This window comes from Falco rusticolus, chromosome 6 (genome assembly GCF_015220075.1).
Source record: "Falco rusticolus isolate bFalRus1 chromosome 6, bFalRus1.pri, whole genome shotgun sequence".
In the NCBI taxonomy this organism is placed as follows: domain Eukaryota; kingdom Metazoa; phylum Chordata; class Aves; order Falconiformes; family Falconidae; genus Falco; species Falco rusticolus.
Window position 1 is genome coordinate 79,974,032 of NC_051192.1, and position 22,616 is coordinate 79,996,647.

Consider the following 22,616-nt stretch of genomic DNA (forward strand, 5'->3'; position numbering starts at 1 on the left):
TTAATTCCAGCGTAACTCCTTGGAGATTGAAAACTGAATTGCTGCACATTGCCTGTGACATACTCATTAACCTTTTCAGAGCACTTCACTCAGTGTCTGTGCATCCTGCATTTGTGAATCAAACACAGGACTCAGCATTCAGCTGCTGTGAACTATCTTCAGAGGAGCTATACTGACATAAACCAGTTAGTGATTTGCCTTATTATGTGGAAAGGAAAGCCAGTGATAGACCAAATAAGGTTTTTTTTTGATTCACGATTTTGAATCATGAAAAAGCATGATTGTTTTTTATTGGTAAATGCCAGTTTGGTAAAACTTGCCTAAGGTATGCTAAAAGGCAAAATGTATAAAGTTTACAACAAATCTTGGTTGCTTCACTGTGGATATTTGGTAGAACTTAGTGGGACATAAAAGGTTGTATTAAAATGTGAAAAAAAACCCCATGAAAAAATGATCACTGGATAAAATATTTCATATCTTATGAATGAGTTGATTAGAAAAATAAAGAATTAGCTGGCTCAAGCATTCAGCATAACTAATGTTAACTTCCAGCCAAGGTAATATATACTATTTTCCTGGATAATCGCCACATCCTCTCACAGTTGTTTTTTTAAAGTGGTATTTCTTTAAATGTCAAGTCAGGCTGTGCTGAGTTATGTCAGATTATAAAATTTTCTAGGATTTAACTTCGTATAACATGGCTAATAAACAAAGTTTATATTCCAGTAGAAATGCAAAATTAATAGACAAGTTTTTACTAATAAAATTTAATTCTACCAGTGACAAGAGAAAATACTTGGAGAAAGCATAGTAAAAACTAGGCTTAGGCAATCAGGCAAAATGAAATATAGAACTCTTTCCTTCAGGAAGTTAATTTACTGGACTATCTTCTCTAAGGATTGCCAAAATGCTCATCTAGAGAGGACAGGTTAATACTAATTATGAAATCCTAGGGTAGCTCAGGTTATTAGGACTTTGATGTGACCAGGATTTCGTCTGCAGGCTGTATAGGCAGGTAATCATTTCAAGAGGCCCCCAAATGAGGAATAATGAAACCCACAGCTGCATTGGATGCTGGTATTTCAGATACTTGTCTCAAGCAAAGCCATTGCTGTGTTTCGCCCAGTCAGATCTAGCCACACAGTGTCTGGTACGAGTATGGTACAGAGCTGATGCAGCCTAAATAAGTTTCAGCACATGGCCATTATTAGACAAGCGCTATTGGCACTCCTATAACTAGGGAAAAGTTTTGCATTTTTTATATTTGAGGTAGAACAGTTCCTGAGGACTAGAACTAGGTATAAGAACTGCAGCCTGCTTTTTTTTGACATCTACTATTTCACAGAATCAGAAACACTAAGTCTTATACCAGGGACCAATAAAACTTAAGATTTCTGAATTTTCTGAATCTCAGTGTGTGAACTGAGACTATAATAACAGTTCCACCCCTTTTCAAAAGAAAAATATTTCTTACATTTTTCTTCTCTACTGGCTCATTCACTGACACAACAGTGTATTTTCACATGCAACATGGAAGTACCTTTGTTATTGCAGTGTTTAAGGCTGGTAGAACATGATATATGGCTCAAAAGAGCAGTAGTATTGAACAGCACTCTTTTCCTTCTGAAAGATACTTGCCAAATTAAAATATTTCATAATGTGAATGTGAAAAACACTAGGGTCTTGCATCAGTCTGAAAACTGTATCTATGCTGTGATAGGTGACATAATACCAGACCCTACAGGGAAACATGCTCGGAGAAACTACGGTCCACATTGTTTTAAAAAAGGTGCTGGCAGTGTTAGGATGTTGACCTTAGAACTGTGAATGCAAAGGCAAACTTTATGGGTGTACATAAAGGTGACTGTTACACATACAGAAAGTGGACTTACTCCAGTTACATATTTATTTTTGACATATTAAATCTGTTCCAGCGGTGGGGATAGGTGGGTGGGGGGCACATGGCATGGGGGACAGACTGCATGGAAATTATATTTCTGTGTGGAATAAAGGACTCTATGTACTCCTGATTGTATCTGTTATTTCACACCATTTTAAAAAATAAACTGAGTTAACTAATGGAATCTTATAAGTAGATTAACATTGTGTTCATTTTCTAGATCAATAAATTGAGACAAAGCGTAATTAAATGACTCATCACAGACTGTGCTAGAAATGACATGGACTGACTTAAAACAGTGTTAATGAAATTCCATCTACACTTTTTATCAAAATAAAATGTGAACAGCTAAAAAATGTGAACTGGTAAAAACTGGAATAATGCTTAATTTAATGCAATGTGTTTATTTTTTCACATTTATAGTTATTTACAGTAAGATTTCCAAGCAAACTTAAGTTACTTATTCAAGAAAGACCCCAAAGGATATTGTGCTGGTTGCCTGCAGATTTTCCTCCAAAAGTTCCAGAAAAAGGTGATGTGGCCAATATTTTCTCAGTCCTCCATCCAGCTGAATCTCTAAATGCTCTCTAAACTAAAATTTAAGATGTACTGAAAGATGAAATCAATCTTTCTTCAACCAGCATCAGAAAGAGATAAAATCATTGATGACAAAAATAAGCTGTCTTCACTGATTACATCAAAAATTAATTTGATTTAGAAATTACTTAGCTCTGTATTGCTTCTGAGCCATTGCTACATGCTAATAAATGTTATCTCACACCAGCAAATCTCACTTCTTGTTAATTCTGGGACTTGTGCTATGTAACTCTAAGGTCCAATTGATGAAATCTTAAGGCACCCTTGAAAGCTGCCCAAGTTGGAAAAATGAAACCTGCAGCTTATACTCAGTTTTTGAGAACAATTTAAAAAACAGATTATAACTAAAAATGGGATGCCATTATTTTTGATCTCTGAATTGGGGAAAGCAAATGTGTTCTAACAGGTCAGGCTTCTCATTTGTTTTTCTCTACATTTTGTCTGGCAACATGGCCAAACTACCTTTTTGTTGTTTCTGAGGATAAACCACAATTTAGCAACTTTCCTTACATTAGAAACTTTTTACTAATGTCTAGCCTGAAACATCTCTTGAATCTTAAGGACATTAGATTCTTCTTGTGCCCATGACTGACAAGAGGAGAAGTAACACCCCTTCTTTGGCAGAAACTTTTTGTGGCCTCCCTTTTGTCCTCTCAGTCTTTTTACACTGATCATTTGATTCTTTAATCTGAATAAGTTGTATTTACTGTAACTCTGTATATGTCATTGCTTGATTGCAATGTGGTGCTCACGGACTTGGTTTCATGTTCTTTGCAGAGAACTCCAGCACTGCAGATGTTGGCTATAACAGTTATCCCTCACGTGTCCTGCAGGCTTCACTCATTCTTTTCAGATCCAGGTTATGATGGTTGTTTTTCTCCCAGACAGCTTGGCATTGTCAGCCATCATCCAGTCTGCAATCTGTAATAATCCATCTGCCCTCCCTTGGTCAGGTGGGGTGTATCAGATGTTTGTCATCTGCTTGTCTTGGTCCTGGTTTAAAGCCATCCTGAAAACTAGCAAGTCGTTTTACAGCATTCTTAGATTTGTTGGTGAAGAAGCAGAGCTGTGACAATGTTGAAGGAAACCTTCACTTGGGGAGCAGTACAGGCAGTGTTGTTAGCAGTTAAGGTGGTGAAAGCTGTAGGCCCTCTCATAAGCTGCCAAAATTCACTAGTGGTTGAAATCAGTGTAAATAAATAGAGTGTGATTTAAATTTTATTAGCTGACCAGTTTACTGCTCAAATCCTTGTTAGATGCTAATTGAACTATTAAAGAACAACCCTTAAGTGTTTTGTAAATAGGGTGCTGATCTCACTGGGGTTTTCTGTTTGTCACTGCTAAAAGAAATAAACATTTTAAAGGTAAAATGTTGAAATTCAGAAATTATTAATATCTAGACTTAGAAAAAGTCTAAAAGTCATTAGAAGAGAGTTTCTTTCCTTGTTTGGTTTCTCTTATTATGAAGTGGTATGGAATGAACTCTAAGAGTTGCAGAACCTTTCATACATTTTTCAGATAAAGGTTAGATGTTTTTGCCATTAATGAGATCTTCTTACACTTCTTAAATTGTGTCCTGTTCTTGAAAGGCCCAGGTTGCTGCTAGGACACAATATTGTCAAACATGATTACTTCAAAGAGGATTATTTTTCACTCTGTGAAGAATAGTTTGGGCTCTTCAAAGCCTAAGTTGCTTGGTGAAAAAAGGAAGCGATTCTTCATCAATAGTCATAAGGTCTCCCAAGCACATGGAAAAATATTGTAGATCTTAAACAGAAATTTCTCAGCTTAAGTAGTGTGTAGGCTGGAAAAAGAACGAAGCTGGGTGCAGTGTCTTTCACATATTTTTTCTATATGACTGTTCCGCAGTAACCAGTCCCAGTAGTGCAATACAGCAGTGCACTGGGAAGCTGATTAAACTAAAATTTCTCTAGTGTGTGGTCATAGCTCAGCTCAAACAGCTTTCTATCTGGAAAACAGTCTTTTAGAGGTTTGTTTCTTAACTCCTCAAACAGTTCCCTGTTGCAGAATGGCTGTCCTTCATCGCCCCCGGCCAGTCACGTCCTTTAAAAGACCCCACAGAGCTTTTTAGACAAGTTGCTTATATCGCTTACAGAAAAACGTGTTTACTTGCAAGAAAGAAATTAGTAGGAGAAAATTCCAGCTGTGGATACTGACATATGCTCTTGTTTCCAAGCAAAACATAGAGCGGTGGGATATTTATTCATCATGGAACATAACATATAATTGAACTCATCTGAGCTAAGTGGAAGATCATTTTTCCATAGGAAACAATGACTATAGGAAGCGTTTAGTTATATCATTAAAAATAAGATCACATTGCTTTTTCTCAGCTGCAGATCCTACAAAATAAAATGTTTTCCAGGTAGTGAGATGGCGATCCAATGTCACTCATTTTCAACTGCTTCTTTTCTTTTTTTTATGGGAACCTGCTCAAATATCTCATTATTTACCAAATTTCTATCATTCATATTTCTCTGTTGCCAAGAACAAAATAACAGATAACTTTAAAAATCCATAAAAGAGTGATACATTCTTCTTTGATGAGTATTTCCTTTTAGAAAAAAAATATTCCTTAGTTACAAGGAGGATGCAGTTTTCAGGAGACTGAAATGTTTTTGTTTGTTTGTAACATTTTTTATTTGAAACATAATTATTACAGATATGTGTGCATGTTTACTTGCCACATAGCTACAGACATATTTCTCTGAAATTCAATGGAAGTGTGACTTTTGACATCCATGTTAGCAGGTCTGTTTCTGCCACAGGCAAAGCTGTTTCTCGTGCCAACGATTTGTCCCTTGTTTCCTGTATAGAACCCTGCAATATTTTTTTTCTGTCACCCTTGAAAACCTAAACTGAAAGGGATTGAAATTGCCGTGGCTTGGATATTAAAGAAAAAGAAAAGAAAAAAGTAAGGTGCACATCTGGGAGCTGTGGGAGATTTAAACAAACTTGTCAAAGAGGCTGAGATTATGATGTGGGAGGAGACAGGGACACAGATTGGGAGATGAAACCGGGAAACAGACTGTGTTTTGGTGGCTGGGAGAAGCTTAGACAATTTGGGCAAAATGAGGAAGGCCTGAAGAGAGATACTGGAAATGTGCTTCAATGAGGATGCAAGGGGAAACACAGGCCAGAGGGATGTGAACATGGAGGCTGGTTTGGAAAAAATAGTGAGCAACCAAGAACCATGAAGCAAGGTGGAAAAAATATTTGAAGAAGTGCTGTGGGAATGGCAGGGGAATCAAGTGTGGCTTGGGATATAAAATGGAGTCAAGGAGACACATTATGGAAAGAATGAGAGAAAGAAAATGGAAATGGGAGGGAGTGGGTAGGAAAGGGGTGTAAATAGGCATAAGATTGAAATAAAGTAAGGTTTCGAGGGAGAGTTCATGGATTTCGTGTGTGAAGAGATGTAAAATAATGTCAATTCTGCTTTCATACCCACTTCTGCTCTTCTGAAAGGGACTTTCTCTTAGTATTATTTCTTTGACCTGTGACCTTGGGAATCCATTGCTCACAGCAGACTCCAGTTGTGGTGTTTCCGTTTTCTTTCTCAGTTTCTTCCTTCTCCAGGGAAATTGCCCCATTTAGTTCCTGTTGGGCCATTCCATACTATCCAAACACTTATGGAAACCCAGCATTGCACTCTGGGTTGTTTGTTGTAAAGTCTGATTCTGTGGTGCCTTAGCAGTTGCCTCCACTCCTTGTCCTCCTGACCACATGTTCCCAATTTCCCTGCCAGTTTATTTGCAACTTAAATCTTTCTGCTGTGCAGCGCCACAAACAACTGTACCTGCACAAAGTAGTGGTGGTGTGTAAGGAGGACTGTGTAACAACAGATGACAGTGGCAGGCAGAAATGCTTCAATTAATGGTGCTATTTCTACAGTCTCACCCCAGCAGAAGTCCCATGGTATGCCAACGTAGATACCGAAGCAGGTAAAATATTCTGGAAAATACTACGGAACATGTTCCTGCTGTTTTCAGAGGGAGTGGATAGAATGCTTTTCACCATGGGGATATGGACTTGCAGATCAAGTGATCTGGAGGTTTCACAGTGCCAGTAAATAGCTTTAAAAGGCACTGGCAAAATGCTTCATACCATCTAACACCCCTGATGCACAGAATGATAGTCTATTAGTGTTGCTGTTTATTCTGTTAGTACACCTGGTGAATGGGTCTAGTGAGTCCACTCATCTTTGATGATAACCACACAGGTGTTGATACATGCCAAAGGATGGATCTTCTTTTCACATACATCTATGCACACACACTAAGCTCCTATACAGAGAAGTTTGTTTGTTTGTGAAGATGGTGCACAAATTGCATGTGTTTTTCCACTACCAAGAAACAGCTGATGACTTTGGTTCTGTTAATTTAATCTGAAATTATGAAGGTTGTAATTATTTTCTTTGAACTAATAAGTAACTAATCAATTCCTTCAGCTGGCAGCAATTATATTCTACTTAGGCACACTACTTAGTTACAAGAAAGCTGAACTGCGCTGAAATCTTGTTCTTTTAAATATGACAACTTGTTATTGAAAGGGAAGGTTTGTTTTTATCTTTATGTTGCATTATTTATTTGAGTAGATTTTTTAAGTAGCTCAAAATAGAATATAAAATTTAAATTTGGGATCCTATGTCTCCTAGGCAGATGATATTAGTGAAAAAAAGAAACTAAACAAATTAAGGATGCCTTAAAAAAAGCATTGCCAGGGAGTGGAGAGAAGTGATTATTTTCCTCTATTTACCATTTGTAAGGATGCAGCTGGAGTACTGTTTTCATTTTGAGGCTTCCCGGTTTGAAAGAGACTGGCAAAAATGGTTAAGAGTTTGGAGTGCATAGTGTATGAGGAATTGGACGTGCTTTGACTGGACCAGACTTCCCAGAGAGGCTGTAATATTTCCATTCATGAAGGCTTTCAGGTCTTGACTGGACATTGCCCTGTTTAACCTGGTCTGAAGAGGGAGCTGACCTCTTAATGAATAATGAAACAATGCTATTAAGCTTAGTTACATTAGCAGTAGTATCCTATAAATCAGCCTTACTATCAAATTTATTGCCTACAAAAAATCTCTTATTTGTTCTTATTGATTTAACAGAGATTCCATTGCCACTTACAAGAATTGAGGTGCACAGTGTATATGTTCTTCACTGCACAGTTAACATACTGCTTCCTGAAGCCTCCTCATGGGAGTCCTAGCTTTACAGACAACAGATTTCAAAGATAGAACAAAGTATCTGATTATAACGTCTCAATTCTACACTCACCTAACATTTCATGTATTACCCTACGTATTGAAGGTAGTAACATGAGCTTTGATAAAGCACATATTTACAAAAAGTAATCAGTTTTCATTTTAAGTCTTCAAGAGGTAGAAAATCCATCAGTCCTGTCTTTCAGCTGTTCTCATGAACAGTCATCCTTTCTGCTATGAATGTGAACATGATTTTTAATTGGCAAGTTTTGGCTTCTATTGGGCACAAATGGTAGAGTTTCCATGGCAGTGGGCTACAGGGCACCCTGTGCGGGAAGTGGGGTGAGCTGCCCTCATCCAGTCACAGCCAGCTCTGAAACCCATGCAGGTGCCCCATCATGACCCAAGACTGCAAACAAGTTGGGGAGTGTACTGAACTATGATTCAGATACATTTAAGAAAGAGTTGCAGCCCCCAAGGAAGGGAATATGTGAAGAAAATATGTGTGGAGATGTGCGGGGAGATGCTCTTGGGAGGACACATGGAGGAGATACTTTGGAGATGCATGGAGAAGCTGCCAAGAAGACATGCAGATAGAGGTGTGCTTGTTGCAGGAGGGGCTCCGTGGTAAAGGGGAACACCCCTGAGGGACTGTGGCTAACCCACAGGGGGGCATGGACAGCCCTGAGGGACTATGGCCTATGGAGTAACCCATGCTGTGGCAGGGACACTGGGATGCATGGAGAAGTAGAGGAAGCCCAATAAGAAACATGGAGCAGCAGAAAGAAACCTTTGTGCACATGACCCAAGCCTACTGTGGCTTGTTGCTTCACCAAAGTGATTGGGACTGAGTGAGAGCAACCCACGGCAAAAACAAGGGGAGCTGAGAATAAGGATGGGGAGGACAGGTATTTGGCTTAAGCTAAGAACAGGAACAGGGTGGAAAGGTGTTTAATTAGGTGTTTGTTAGCTGTTTGTATTTCCCTTTTTTTCCTCACCACACAAAATGATTAGAAGTTTGTGTTAACTGGCAAAAGAATAAGTAAAAATCCCCTAAGTTGAGACTCTTTTGCCTGTGATTACCTTCTAGCAGTTAGTCCTTGCTATTCCTTTCTCTCTGAAACAAAGAATTCTTTAGTATGATTTATTTCCTTTCCAGCAAAGGATGTCTAAATTGTAATCAAGCTGACTACAAGTATTTTTGGTGAATCTATAAATATATTAAACTATTAATGTCTCTGTCACTAAGTCAGCCCTTGGAATGATTAACTGGCAATTCCCCACAGCCTCGTCAGTCTTCAGTCTCCTTTTGAAAAGATGGACAGAACGTTGCCATACTTGTCTATGCTGCTATGCAAGAAGATAAAATAAACTTTCCACATACAGACTGTTCCCATATTTATCTGATTCACCTTAAATAACTTTTGCTGAGGTATCTAACCAAGAGCTTATGTTGAGCTCCTCATTCACTACAGTTCTTCCTTCACCCTTCACAGTGTAGCTCCTGTCCACCTCCATATGTCCTCCATAAGTAGACCAACTCTACATTCAATCACCTGAAACTTTGCACTTCTCTGCATTTTTTAAGTTGGCACAAGGTCTGAAATGTTCCAAACTACTCAGTATGGCTCCCATGTTCTCATTTAGAAATGGAGAAACTTCTCCCCTCCTCTCCACTCCCCTCCTTGCTGCCTTCTTCCCCTGGCTACCAGTTTCCTTATGGCTATCAGTTTCCATAAAGAATCAATGATGATGGAAAAAGTGGATACAGTACAAGAGAAGGTCAAACATATTCCTAACTTTGCAAGAGAAGAACACTAAGGAATTACACGTTGTTTAATTTAATTTTGTCTCTGAAATGATGACTCAAGAAGTTATAATGCTGACTCCACAAAAGAGAAAGCAATCAGAAAGTAAATAGCCAGAAGACAAGGCAAAATCTAGCTGGTATATATTTGTCAAGGACAGGTTATATCAAATAAATCTAATTCTCTTTTATGTCTCATCTAATTTTTTCCTTTGACAGGATAAGTGGTTAAATGGATAGTAGGAAGGTACATGCGCAATGTGATATATTCGGAGCTTAATAAGGCTTTTCAGCCTACTCTGCATAACATTCTCTTAACCTAAGGAAATATGATGCAGTTATAGTGACCATAAGACGAGTACAGATTTGGTTGAAGTTTTTGTCTCAGAAAGCACTTATCATTGTCAATCAAAAAAAAAAAAGTTCATATTTATAGAATGATAGCATGGGAGAAGAAAATAATTTCAAAGTTTATAACAAAATATGAATATATTATTTTCTGAACAATGCCATTGCAAACTTTTTTCTTTACCAGGAGAGTAGAAATAAGACACAGAAAAAAGTAATGCTTAAGACCAGATGTCACCTCAGTTTTCTTTTATTCATTAGATTTTATCAAAGTATTTGCTGGACTTGCCTCTAACATACAGAGTATCTGCAAATGAAAAAAGGGAATTCTCAAGGTAAGAAACTACGCATAAAATATCAGTGAAAAAAAAGAAATGCGGAAGATGCATGTTTGAGGCTTTTCCTGGTTTGGATGAATTATGTCAAATCAAGAACCCCAAGGAAATTGATCTATGTTATAATCAGTAGTAGTCATTATCTGCATAATAATTTCTAATACTCCAAACCCAGCATTTCTCAATTCTTATGTGGATTCTGGTACACTTGTCACAAGAAGGGAAGAAAAGATTACTGTTCTTCCCTAGAAAAAGAAGGGAGAGGTACTGTGGTAGGCAAAACAATTCAGTCCTGATGGGAGGGGTAGACATCTGCACTTCATTAGAGCAGAAAGCCTTCATAAGAAGTGTTTAGGTTGGGGAAGAGAACCTTCTTTCCAAACGAGTGTTGCAACAAGACCTGTCATACCCTGACCCTTTACTGACAGGGCCTACAAAGAGCCCATTTTGCAGTCACAGTGCTGCTTTCACATACTGCCTTATGACTTGTAGAACTATGAAGACATGTGTCCCAGGAGAAGATCTGAAATGAAATCCTCTTTGCTGCCTATAGAGATATAGTACTTTGCAATATTATGCCCTTACAATTTGAAGCTGGCAAGGCAAAAATACCCACTCTCCCCCCCCCACCCCCCAAAAAAAAAAAAACCCACCAAAAAAACCAGCAAAAAAACCAAACAAAAAGCCAACCCAGAATTACAGCAGAAAATTAGAGAAATCATCATAAAAATACAAGTAGGGTTCCTGATCACCTTTAAGAACATTTCTTACAGGTAGTATCTTCACACGTGTATAATCTTGTAAAATTTAAGGTGTTTAATAGTTAAACATTCAGAAGGAGTTAGTGGTCTAGTATCATGCTGTGACCATATTATCTTGAGTGCTGACCATGTCATATTTCTGCTCTGAATGGGAGCCTTATTAATTTAGTATTTGAATCAGAGACATCTACTGAAAATCCCAGAGGGTGAGAAAAGTAAAGGATAAGATTATGGAGTAAAGGGTATCTAAAATTAACGGTTGTATATGTGAACCAACATATACTTTCTTGTCATATAGATAAGATTTCCTTCAAGTCTTCCTTTGATCCTTGCAATCTTGTATTTCAATGTTTTGCAATGGCATGTTGGCAAAATAAGGAATGTTCAATGATGGTTCATCTGTTTCCACTTCACGGTCAGCCACAATTGTTTGTGTTTATAAGCATTTCCAGTTTGATTAGGAGTTTTTCTCATTTCTGCTGTATTGACTCAGCCTTTTTTTTGTTGTTGTTCAAACAGAGCTTGGGAATTGTATTTATAAGCTGACAGCTAGCTGCTTCATAGTTGCATGTTTCCCCCTTCTTTACACCTGATGCCCAGTGATAATGTCACCAAATTTAGGTTGTAAGGTACAGATATTACTGGAAACAATTACTTTTACAGAACACTGTATACTTCATTGCATATTTCTATATTTATTTCTATGGTATAGTAAGGAGGAATACATTATTTATTCTCAGTAATGTAGCTGCCCCAACATAGGAAGTGTTGCTATAGATGTTTATTCCCTATGTTAATTCCCTTAACGTAAGGAAGAAGTTGGTAAAGTCAATGGAAATGTATTCAACATCCTAGGCTCCTTTCCATCATCTGCTCATGTCCACTGCTGGACATCCATCATGAAACTAGATGGCCCATGGACAAACCAGCATGAATACTCTTACATTCTTTTCTCTACATTTATATCTTTCTGAGCTGAGCTGTGCGACAGACACACACACACAATTTGACATTTCATGCTGCCACTGTGGGTAAAGTATTACTCTGTCTATAAACATTTTATTTCATCCATATTCTTAATAGAGATGTCAGGCTATTCTGAAATAATGGCCATTCCATCCACATATGTGTCTTATTTCAGACCTGTCATAAGAACCTCTTAGTTTTCTTCTGCCTTTGAATGTTTGGTGTTAAAGACAGAATGAAATAGAATAGAATAGAATAGAATAGAATAATATTAGAACAGAGTAGAATAGAATAGAATAGAATAGAATAGAATAGAATAGAATAGAATAGAATAGAATAGAATAGAATACAATACAATACAATACAATACAATAGAATACAATAGAACACAATAGAATACAATAGAATAATTGCAGTTGGAAGGGAACTACAACAATCATCTAGTCCAACTGCCTGACCAGTTCAGGACTCACCAAAAGTTAAAGCACATTATTAAGGGCATTGTCCAAGTGTCTCAAACAGTAAACAAAATGTATTTAAATACATTAACTGTGTCCCTGGGTGTGCAGAGACTGTAGCAAGAATTCTCAGTCACAATTCAGCTCATAGAAGTTCAATCCCAGGAGAAGGAAAACAAAATCACAGAAAGAAAAAAATCCAGAAACTGCAAATTTAGACCACAGCTAGTATCCATGGTCAGACAAACATGTCCATATGCAGGAGTTGCAGCATGTCAAAGAATAACTGTCATGTCTGGTTTTGAAAAAAACCCTTTTAGAGTGCAAGCTGTCAGTCCAGTAAGGAATCAACCAGTGGCCATCCTGGGAGAGGATGGGAAATTCATAGGACTTAATTAGAATAACATTTCTCTTTGAGGTGAACATCACATCTCTGAAGAACAGCCACACTTAATCTCAAGAATCACTTGATCCCTGGAAACAAAATACATTTTTATATGACTGATACATGAATTGAAAAGCACTGAAATGTAGAATATCCTGTAGGAAAGTAATTGTGAAGTTTTCACCACTCCATGTACCCAGGGCTAGTATTAAAACTATCAAATGTTCATGTGCTACATCTGGTTTATAACCCCGAGAGGTTCAGATGCTGAGCTGTAAAACAAGGGCAACAGGCTGACGAAGGTGTTGACCTGGACCTGGTTTATTTGGTGTACCAGGAGCCGTCAGCCACCAACAAGGACCTTTCTAAATCTGTGGTTACCAACAAGTGCAATATACCTAGGGCTGAACTCCTGGCAGAGGGACTCACAATGGTCTTACGGTCCCTTATAGTTTTCCAGCCTGACCACATCACAGACCTCCCATTAATGGAAATCCTGTTCTCACAAGCCCTGTGAGATGACCTCCTGGGTGCTGTCTGTTATCAGCACACATTAATGCGCCTTCTTTCTCAGTGCATTTTAGAAAGTCACGTTTTCCCCTCTGCGTTTTGTTTTCAGGTACAGCTAAGGGGGGTATGTTGTGTGATATTTGGGAAAAAAACGTTGAAGAAAAAAAAAATTACTATCCTGAGGAAACAAAGTGCAATGAACATACAAGTTAAAACTACAGAGCATCTGCCCTTTTCTAGATTTTGGTAAAAGAGTCAGCAGGGACTTTTCCCTACAAACCAGCGTGGGGCAGTGTTATCCAAGCAAACTCAGACCATGTCTACTGGCAGATACATCAGCACCAGCCCAGCATCTGTAGGGTTTAGACATAAACACCTGAACAGACTTGGAACCTCTTGTGAGTAACTGGCTTGCACAAATACAGCTACATAAAACCAGGAAAAAAATCGTCTTCAGCGATGGTATTAAACGTTATTGCTTTGTGTTATATGTTTTAGGAAGCAAACAGTGCTTTATAACAGCTAGGCTCGTGTGTCCCCAACTGTGATGATGATTATGATGATGATGATAATGACAATCATGATAATTAACATTGTGTCCAGCAGCTGAGGATCAGGAAACAGTAAAGCTAGTCCTGTTCAAACTCATACCAGAGAGGGAGGCACCAGAAAAGTCAAACGACATGAGACTCTTGAGCAAGAGAAACAGTGGACTCAGTAGGTTAAAAAGCCAGATGTCACTGTATTAGTTTGTATGCATCTTTACAAAGGAGAGCTTTGCAGAAAAATGACAGGATTTTTTTAAAGTAGTGAAAGAAGTGTGTAAGCTTTCAAAAGCTGTACTTTACCAGTATGCTCAGCTCCTGTTGCTTCTAATTGAGGTTAAGGATCTTGCTAAATATAACTAAATTCAATCGCTGAATTCAGAAAAAAAAATATCTGTTTATTTCATTATTAAGAGATGGTAATTAAGGTCTGGTTTTAACCCGTAACTGCTTCCATATTTGTAAGCCTACCTTCCACAAAAACACATTTCCTTGAACAGGAGCCACATAAGTCCTGCTTTAGACTTCTATGGACATTCAGACACTCATTCTACATGCTTGCCAGGTTATATGCATGACAATGAGGATCACAGCAACAATGCCGGTAAATGCTTTCACTAAGGCACTGCTTGTGCCTTTTGATGTAGTAGCTAGACAGCAACTCATCCATAGCATACAGGAGATCAATCAAACGTGCACTATTTTAGGAAGGAGTGTGGAACCCAAAGAGAAATCTTTCAGCAGCTCCCTGAGGATGCTAAAATCCACAGCCAAAAAGTGGCACTTGGGTGGGGTAAGAGTGACCACTTCACAGTCACTACTGACCAGCAGGAGAGAGGAGGAGAGGAAACCTCCTCTGCTGGTGATGACAAGGAGCTCCTGAACCATCCTGCAAGGCTGTTAGAGGATGATGCTAGAGCAGAGGTGATCCTCTGCAGGAATGGTACAGCCTCGTATGTGAATAAGGGTAAAGCACTTGAAAAATAGGGCTTCTCCATTGCTTTATTGAAATTCTGTCTGTAAAGAGATATTTGGCCTACAAAAATAACCATTTAGGCCTTAGAAGCCCAAGACAAAAAATAAAGGAACAGGAAACAAATTCTGTTGCTTCAGAATTTACTGGGGCTGATGAGTTCTTAATATTTTATCCATTGCACTGAAGTTCATTAAGTCACTTGCAGAGGGACACACTGATTCAACAAACCAGTTGTTCTGGGTGTCAAAGGCACTTGGTTATATGTTTTTTTCAAGGACCTGAAGTTTTGGCAGTTACCACACTGTCCCAGGTCTCTTTTACACCCTGTGTCACCTCAGAATCTACTGAGGGTGCACTTACATTTGTACTGTGCCAGGCACAACAGGGAATTTGTCTTGGCAGGACCTCTAAGGTTTGTTATTAAGTGTCATTATAATGACATTGTAATGTCATTGAACTGAATGATGGGGCCTGAACCGGTTGCCACTCAGGAGCTGAAGACACAGACTTGTATTCTGTTCTTACCTCCTCCCGTCTCCACCCAGGACAGATTTTCTGCTCTTGCATGTTACTTTTCTCCTTCCTGGAGTAAATTGTTCTGAAGCATGGACAACATATGTGCTTTGATGGTACAGACTAATTTTTGGCCATAAAAGCTTAAGTTTAATATCCCTGAAGCACAGGTTTATGATGTCTTTAATTATTAACCGTTGTAATTTTTTTTTTCCTTTCTTACTGAAATTTCCTTTGAATATGCTTTTTAGAGTTTTATTGTTACTCAATGAAATGTGTCAGTTGTGGGGGCATGCTTTTAAAAATAGAAATAGATGTTTTCAGGGATGTTTAGCTTGGGCAACAAAAAAATTCCTAATTAAAAATAAATAAATGTTGAAATACTTATTACAGATGATACTAAACATTTTTCAAATCCTCTCCTCCTCCCACCAAATACATGTCTGAATTCTTCTGGTGGCTAAGTGTGGAACTAAATGTTGCAAGTGCAGAGCTATCTGAAATGACAGTAGTAACAGCTATTAGTGCCTACATGGTCTTCCCCCATGTTTGTACAGCCTATTGTATCAGAACAGAAATCTTCAAGATTATAACAATTTTAAAAGCAAAATGAGATAGATTAAATTAGATATGACTGTTGTGTTCTGAGTAAAATCACAAGTGTGAAAGTCTTCATTCTGTAGTTGCACGTATTAAAATAATATTAAAAATGATGATACAATCATATGTTATTTTCTTAGTTCAACATTAAAATTAAAATTGGTTTAAGCTTAGGAGAAAACATAAATGGATTTCTCTCTCACAAAAAAAAAAAAAAGCAAGCTAGATGGTCTTGAGAACTCCTTCTTCTATGATTTTTGTTCTTTTTGCTCCCTTTTATGACTGAATTCCATCACTGCTGATGACTTCAATTAATGTGCTGCGTGTTTTCTTCCTCTGTCCTAGAGAAAATGAGGTTTCTTTTGTAAAATCTGAATGCTAAACGGAGACTGTCAGAGATGTCATCACATTTAATTTATCACACACCAAGAAGGTAGTGTTTGCCTAGATGATCTGATAGTAGATTTAGGACACTGCTGATTTGTGGACTGCTGACAAATTGACAAGTTGGCAAAACAATAATGCTGTTTCAAAAAAAAGAGAGGTTAAGTCAGATTTTCTTCAAATAAACTGTGGATAATATTGCTGGGTCTGGTTTATATTGTTAAAAATTAAACAGGAATAAAAAGTCAGGGAAAAAATTATTAAAACTGATACCAAAACATGTTTAGCATACATCTTCTGTCTAAAAATAACTAACAAGATGGCTCTATGGCTCAGCCTACACTTTTAAAAGACATTTAGAAATAGAACTGGAAACAAAATACTTTTTAATAATAGCCAGATTTCGGTGATATAATATCCTTGAGATGGAGTTATGTGAATCTGGGAGCAAGTACACTGTGGAGAAACACGGTTCGATGTAAATATTTTGAGAAGAAACTAAGAAATGAGATTTGAGAACTTAAAAAAAAGAAGACTTCAGCTTTAACAGTACATTTTCTGTAATGTGATACAGGACACAGAAAACCAGACACTTTTTGTCTTGTTCTGTCCCAAAATAAAATTGTAACATTGACATTTCTTTCTAAGTAACAAAGCTTTTAAAAGGCTTTTAATTAATTCAGATAATTAAGTTCTGAACATATTCAACACATTACGGTTTTTTTAATTAAAGAAAATTAATCCACTTCTTGAAACTGTGTTTGGGATTTTTTATTTTTCACCTGGAACGAATGTTGTGCCGTGAAAACAAGTAGTAATTAAATGTCTCCATTGAAGGTCTTTAAAAATTCTTTGAAAATAATTCTTCTACAAAAATTAAAGGAAGAAAAACTCTTAAAAAAGAAGCTCCTATGTTAAAAGCAAGGACTTATTAGAGGAACACAGGTCAGAGTAACAAAGGGATGCAGCAAAACCCATTCTGTCCTGACAACCCTGCGGAACCATCCCCTGGCAAATTTGCAGTTGTGGTTTGAACACCACAGAGGTTAAAAAGCGCAAAGAAGTACAGTACTGCCAGCTTCCAGCAAAAAGTCCAAACTAGGACAGAAAGTGAAAAAAAGGCAAAAAAAAAAAAGAGACTTCACATTGTCAGGGAGGAAAATTTGTAGCTCAGTCTCTCAGGTTGGATCACTTGTGCCATGTCTGTGGTACATATTTTCAGCTCAGCTTGAATTACTTCTGCAGATTGCCCCGGACAATTCATTTGCTTAAAAGTACGAAGTCTTAAGTGTTCTTTAGAAGAATGAACAGACAGTGCAGTTTGTAGGAATGGTATTTAAAAATGCTTTTGGCTGGGCCTGGTACCTCAGTCTTTAGTCATAGTGAGTTGCATCTGACTGTTGCACTGAAACTGTGTTGAAAACCCTCTGGTGAAGGGGAAGCTGCCTTACTTAGGGAGAAACCCTGGACAGAACTGGACCTGTGATCACAATTTCTCCTTTGGTCTTGCCCTTGGAAAAGAATTATTTGCTACAGCTCTTTACCAAACCCTGGGGCTGATCCCAGGCTTCACCACCCTCCCACTGCCTTCCACTTTCTCACCCTACGGCTCTGGCAGGAGCTGAGCATTTTGCCATCCTCTTTGTTACACTAAAGAGACTGACGTCTCACAAAAGCCATCTCAAGTTGGCACATGGTGCTGGAAGGGCCCAATGCTGAGGCCATATTGGCCATATCTACCCATCGACTAAACCAGGCCTGAGCACAGCCCCAGGCTTGTTTATGCTCTTGCATTTTTTGACTGCTCTTTGAAAAGTGGCAAGATTATTTCAGATTTTTCAAGTAGAGTGTATTAGAGGTGGTAATTCATTAATAGTGAATTACATAAAATAAATAGTAAATAAAAATTAAAGGGACATAAGCATATGTCATACACATAGCTACAGAATTAATATAATCCATTTTACAAACTTCTAATTGCTTTCCACGCTTCAAAATCACAAAATAACAGCAGGGAGTGCTATATGGAAAACTGATGGCATGACTAGTTCAACATGAATCTTATCATAAGTAGTACAAATAAAAATTTAGCAAAATAATCAGGACAGCTGTTACACAGGAAAAAATAAAACTATTACAAATCAGTTCTTATAATCTTTATCAAACCAATGACTACTAGCAAATCTATAAATGCTAAACTTAAATTTGACTTCTGAACAATTCTTCTTTTTGATAAACAAACTATGTCTTCTTCTGTGCAAAAGCGTAACTTAAATTTTGAATAGCATATCTAATAATTGAGATTGCAGGAGGAAGGAAAGTGTGATGGAGACTGCAGAAGAGCCTGGAAAGAGACATGAGAGTTTAGGATTTGCGACATCAGGATTTTGATTATATGTAAGTCTCCTTCAAAACACTCTAAAATAGTGCTTTTCATCTTGAAACATGAAATACAGTATAAGTCTCTTAGGACACCTTGGTGCCCAAAACTTCAGGAGAGAACTCCCTTAATGGATGATATTTCCATGAGTATCATTAAAAATCTCCAAATTATGAGTACAGAACTCTTCTAAAATAGGGAAAATCATAATGAGAAAGGAAAGAAATTAGAGGGAAATAATATATAAATATATAAAATATCTCCCTCCCTGGTCTTATGTTCCCTGCTGAGTTCTCATGGGTACATTCTCAGTCCAACATCTGTTAACAGCTTTCTGAATTGCAGCAGACCTTCTCAGTCCCCATGGTTCCCTAGGACAGGCGTCTCCTTGCAGCACTTCTGCAAGTGTATCATCTGTGTATCATTTGTGTGTATCTGACTGTGTATCATCTCCCTTCTCAGGCTCTGCTTGTGTTGATGGTTTCCCCTTGTTTGGTCTCCCCCTTGCCAGCTCACCCTGTCTGGCGGGTGAGCATTTCAGCATTTCACAGTGTAATGCTGCTTGTTTTCTGTCCTGTCCATTGGGTGGGACAGACCATTACCTTTCTCTCCACTGTCTTACATAATTAGAGATAGTTTCACTTCATTACATTAAGCAACCTCGATTAATTCAGTCTTTTTGAACTTGCTGGACATTGATCATTCCTAAGCTCTGTTCCTTGGACTTTCCACAGTCTGTTCAAATTCTTCTTAAAGCTAAGCGCCTTAAGCACAAAAGATCAAGGGCTGAAATATATAAGGCAACAATGAAGTTTAATTTTGAAATGCCACTTCTCAGTTCCTCCTGGGAGATGTGATTCTCTGGGCTTTCCTGTAGTTGCAATTTCCCTGCCAAGTACATCCCTCAAGATGCATCACAGTCTCTTCTCTTGGTGTAATGAAACTAGTGTGTCCTAGAAGCTTCAGAAAAGAAAAGGGATATAAAAGAGGTAAACTATAAATGCCAAGATGTATGGAACTGAAATATTTTTATTTTGGCTGCACCAATTTTTTACACCAGACTAATGCTTTTACAGCTTTGTCACAAGTGGGTTTTTTTGTAACTTAAAGGTTTCATTGTAACCTTTTATTATCAGCATACATTGTCTTTCACAAGAGATTCACACTTCCCATACTTGAACACAATGGAAAACAGGTTTCTGCGGTCATCCTAGTACTGTGCCCTAAAAATCCCTACCCCACGTAAAAATGGAGAGACAGGAAATTTTAGTTTAAGTTTAAATCAGTGCTAATACAACCTCACACCTTCCAAATTATGCTGGACAGATTTGTATGGAGTGTGAGCAGAAGGAGATTTCATCTGCTTCTAAAATCTGTGTGGATAAACTATGTGGAGTACAGAAATACATCCAAACACCAAAACAGTTACGAGCAATAATTTTTTTGTAATCTGTCTCTATGGAAGCAATTGTTAGGACTGCTAGATGCCCACATGGCTCTGGCTGTTGGAACACACAGAGGCTTTGACTCTGAGGCTTTGGGTGTATGTGCCATATTATGAAAGCTAACATACAGCCACAGCCTTGCCAGCCTTATACTTTAAAGATGATGAGTCATGACCTCAAGACATGAAAGAGCCTTATGTGATGGGAACCCCAGTCAAGCCAGTGCCTTGAGTTGGAATCACTCCACCACTAAAACTGAGCAGTTCTGTAAAACTAAGCATGCCAAAAGACACTGAGGCTTCCAATCTCTAGAGGTATATTTCAGTAAAATCCAAAAATAGTAAACTGGAACATGGCAATTCTTTCCAGAGAGAAAACTCAGGATTACTGGGTGAGATCGGTTTAAAATGGGTCTTGAAAACAAATCTTCCTCTTCTCACTTGTGTCCTGGCAGGACAGGACCTGTCTTTTTGGCTTTCCTTTCGGTCCAGCAACCTTTGGAGTTTTCCTGAGTTGCAGAAACCATACACAGACCCTCTGAGGTCTCCAGGAAAGCCTTCCCTAGGAGACCTATGGTGCCTCTTGACTCCTTGGTTGCTCTATGCATGACTCTCCATTGGCCTCCTCTTGCAATTGGAGACCTCTGGCTCCAGATCTTCATTTTTCTGTTGAAAGAGGAGGAATCTCCCCTCCCTCCTGGGAAGTTATGCCGATCCAGAGGGCAGCAGCCAGAAAGCAGCACATGGTCATCCTTCTCCTGGTCTCCTTAGCAGAATGTACAATGTGCGGTGACCTGAAAGCAAAGCAATTAAACTGCCATACCCATCTGTCATCACTTGAAATGATGAGATTTAAGGCAATTTTTTTTCTGAGCAGTGAAATCAGTGATGTCTGATTTCCTAAAGATTTATTCCCCTCTCTGCAGTCCCACACATTTCAGTAATCCCATTCTTCCTGTAATGGCCCTGGGGTAAGCCTTACACCTGGTTTGTAGCTGTGTGCCTGCCGATCTGTCAGGCCAGCAAGCACACGCTGTTTGGCTGACAGGAAGATGCAAAAATTCACTGTATATACGTGGAGTTTTGCTTCCTTTTCCTGCATGCATCAGGAACTTTCTTCTAAAGTAACCTGATTTTCATGACACTTATAGGATTACCTACTAAGACTTCAACACAATTTTTTTTATCTAGGTAAAACTGACTAAAGGGTTCCAAAATTACTAGAAAGGGAGGGGCAAGGCAGATGGCTGGACAGAAACACATAGAGAAAGATGTCATATACATATTAAACTAATTTCTGGGTGACACAATTAAAATACTGGACTATTTACAGTCTTTTTTTTATTTATGACTTTTGTAATAACCCTTTACTGTTTACTTTGCTATCACTTTCAAATTTTAGTGTATTTTCTTTTAACGAAAGCTGAGTTTAATCATTGAATTTAAGTGTTGCGGTGCTGAGTCTGGAAGTTAAAACAAATGTAAAACTTGTGATGAGGCAATGAGATCTGGCAGTACCTTTTCTTTGCAGCTCTACTTACAAGGAATAAAGTCTATGGAAGAAGGCATGGTTTGGTTGATCCGTTTTTCCTTCCACTAAAACAGGCATATTACTATAGTATCCAGAGCTCAAACAGTTTCTAGGATTTATTTATTATTTATAAAATGTACTACATCTATTGTTTTTATAATTCCATTTAAAAACTTTGCAAACAAAGTTCAGAAGTCCCAGGATTACATTTTCTGTACTTTTAGCAGTAGTTTCACAATGATTGGGCAAATAAAAATGTACGTAGTTACTTATTATTGTACTTGCTTTTCTGTTAGAGTTCTGGCACTCCTGCAGAGTAGAAGAATGTATCACTATTATACTCTAAATCTAAACAACTAGAAGAGGTTTTATTTTATATGAGTATATTTTTTAAAAAGAGGATGAATATAATGTCCATCTAGAAAATTCTCAACAAATGAGGTGATTGAATAGGCGAAGGTGGGAAGAAGAAGATATAAAAAGAGTTTTTAAAAAACTCCCAAGGAAGTCAGTGTAACAAGTTCCATTAGATCCTTGTATTTTTCTCCCTGCAGTGCCTCTGAAAATTTGCTCCTTGGCTGTTACAGAATTAGTAGGCTGGCTCCCTATTTACATTTGCAGAATAGAGTTTTAATGTAAAGTAAAGCAAAATGCAAATATTGGCTCTAAGGCCAGTATAAATCCAAATGTCAAACGTCATTTGAAAACCATATAGAAGCTGGCTGCCTGAAAAAAGATTTAATCCAAGATCTTCTCTCTCCCTTGCAGTGCCTATATACATGCATACGTTTATATTATGGGGAATTTCACAAGAAGTGACAAACACAATTTAATGATATAAAAAGCAAAATTCTACCAGCTGTTTTTTATTATTCTGACTAAGCTTGATCATATGAAGAAATATATTACAGTTGCAATCAGTGCCAGTGAGGTCCTCACTGAAGATTTC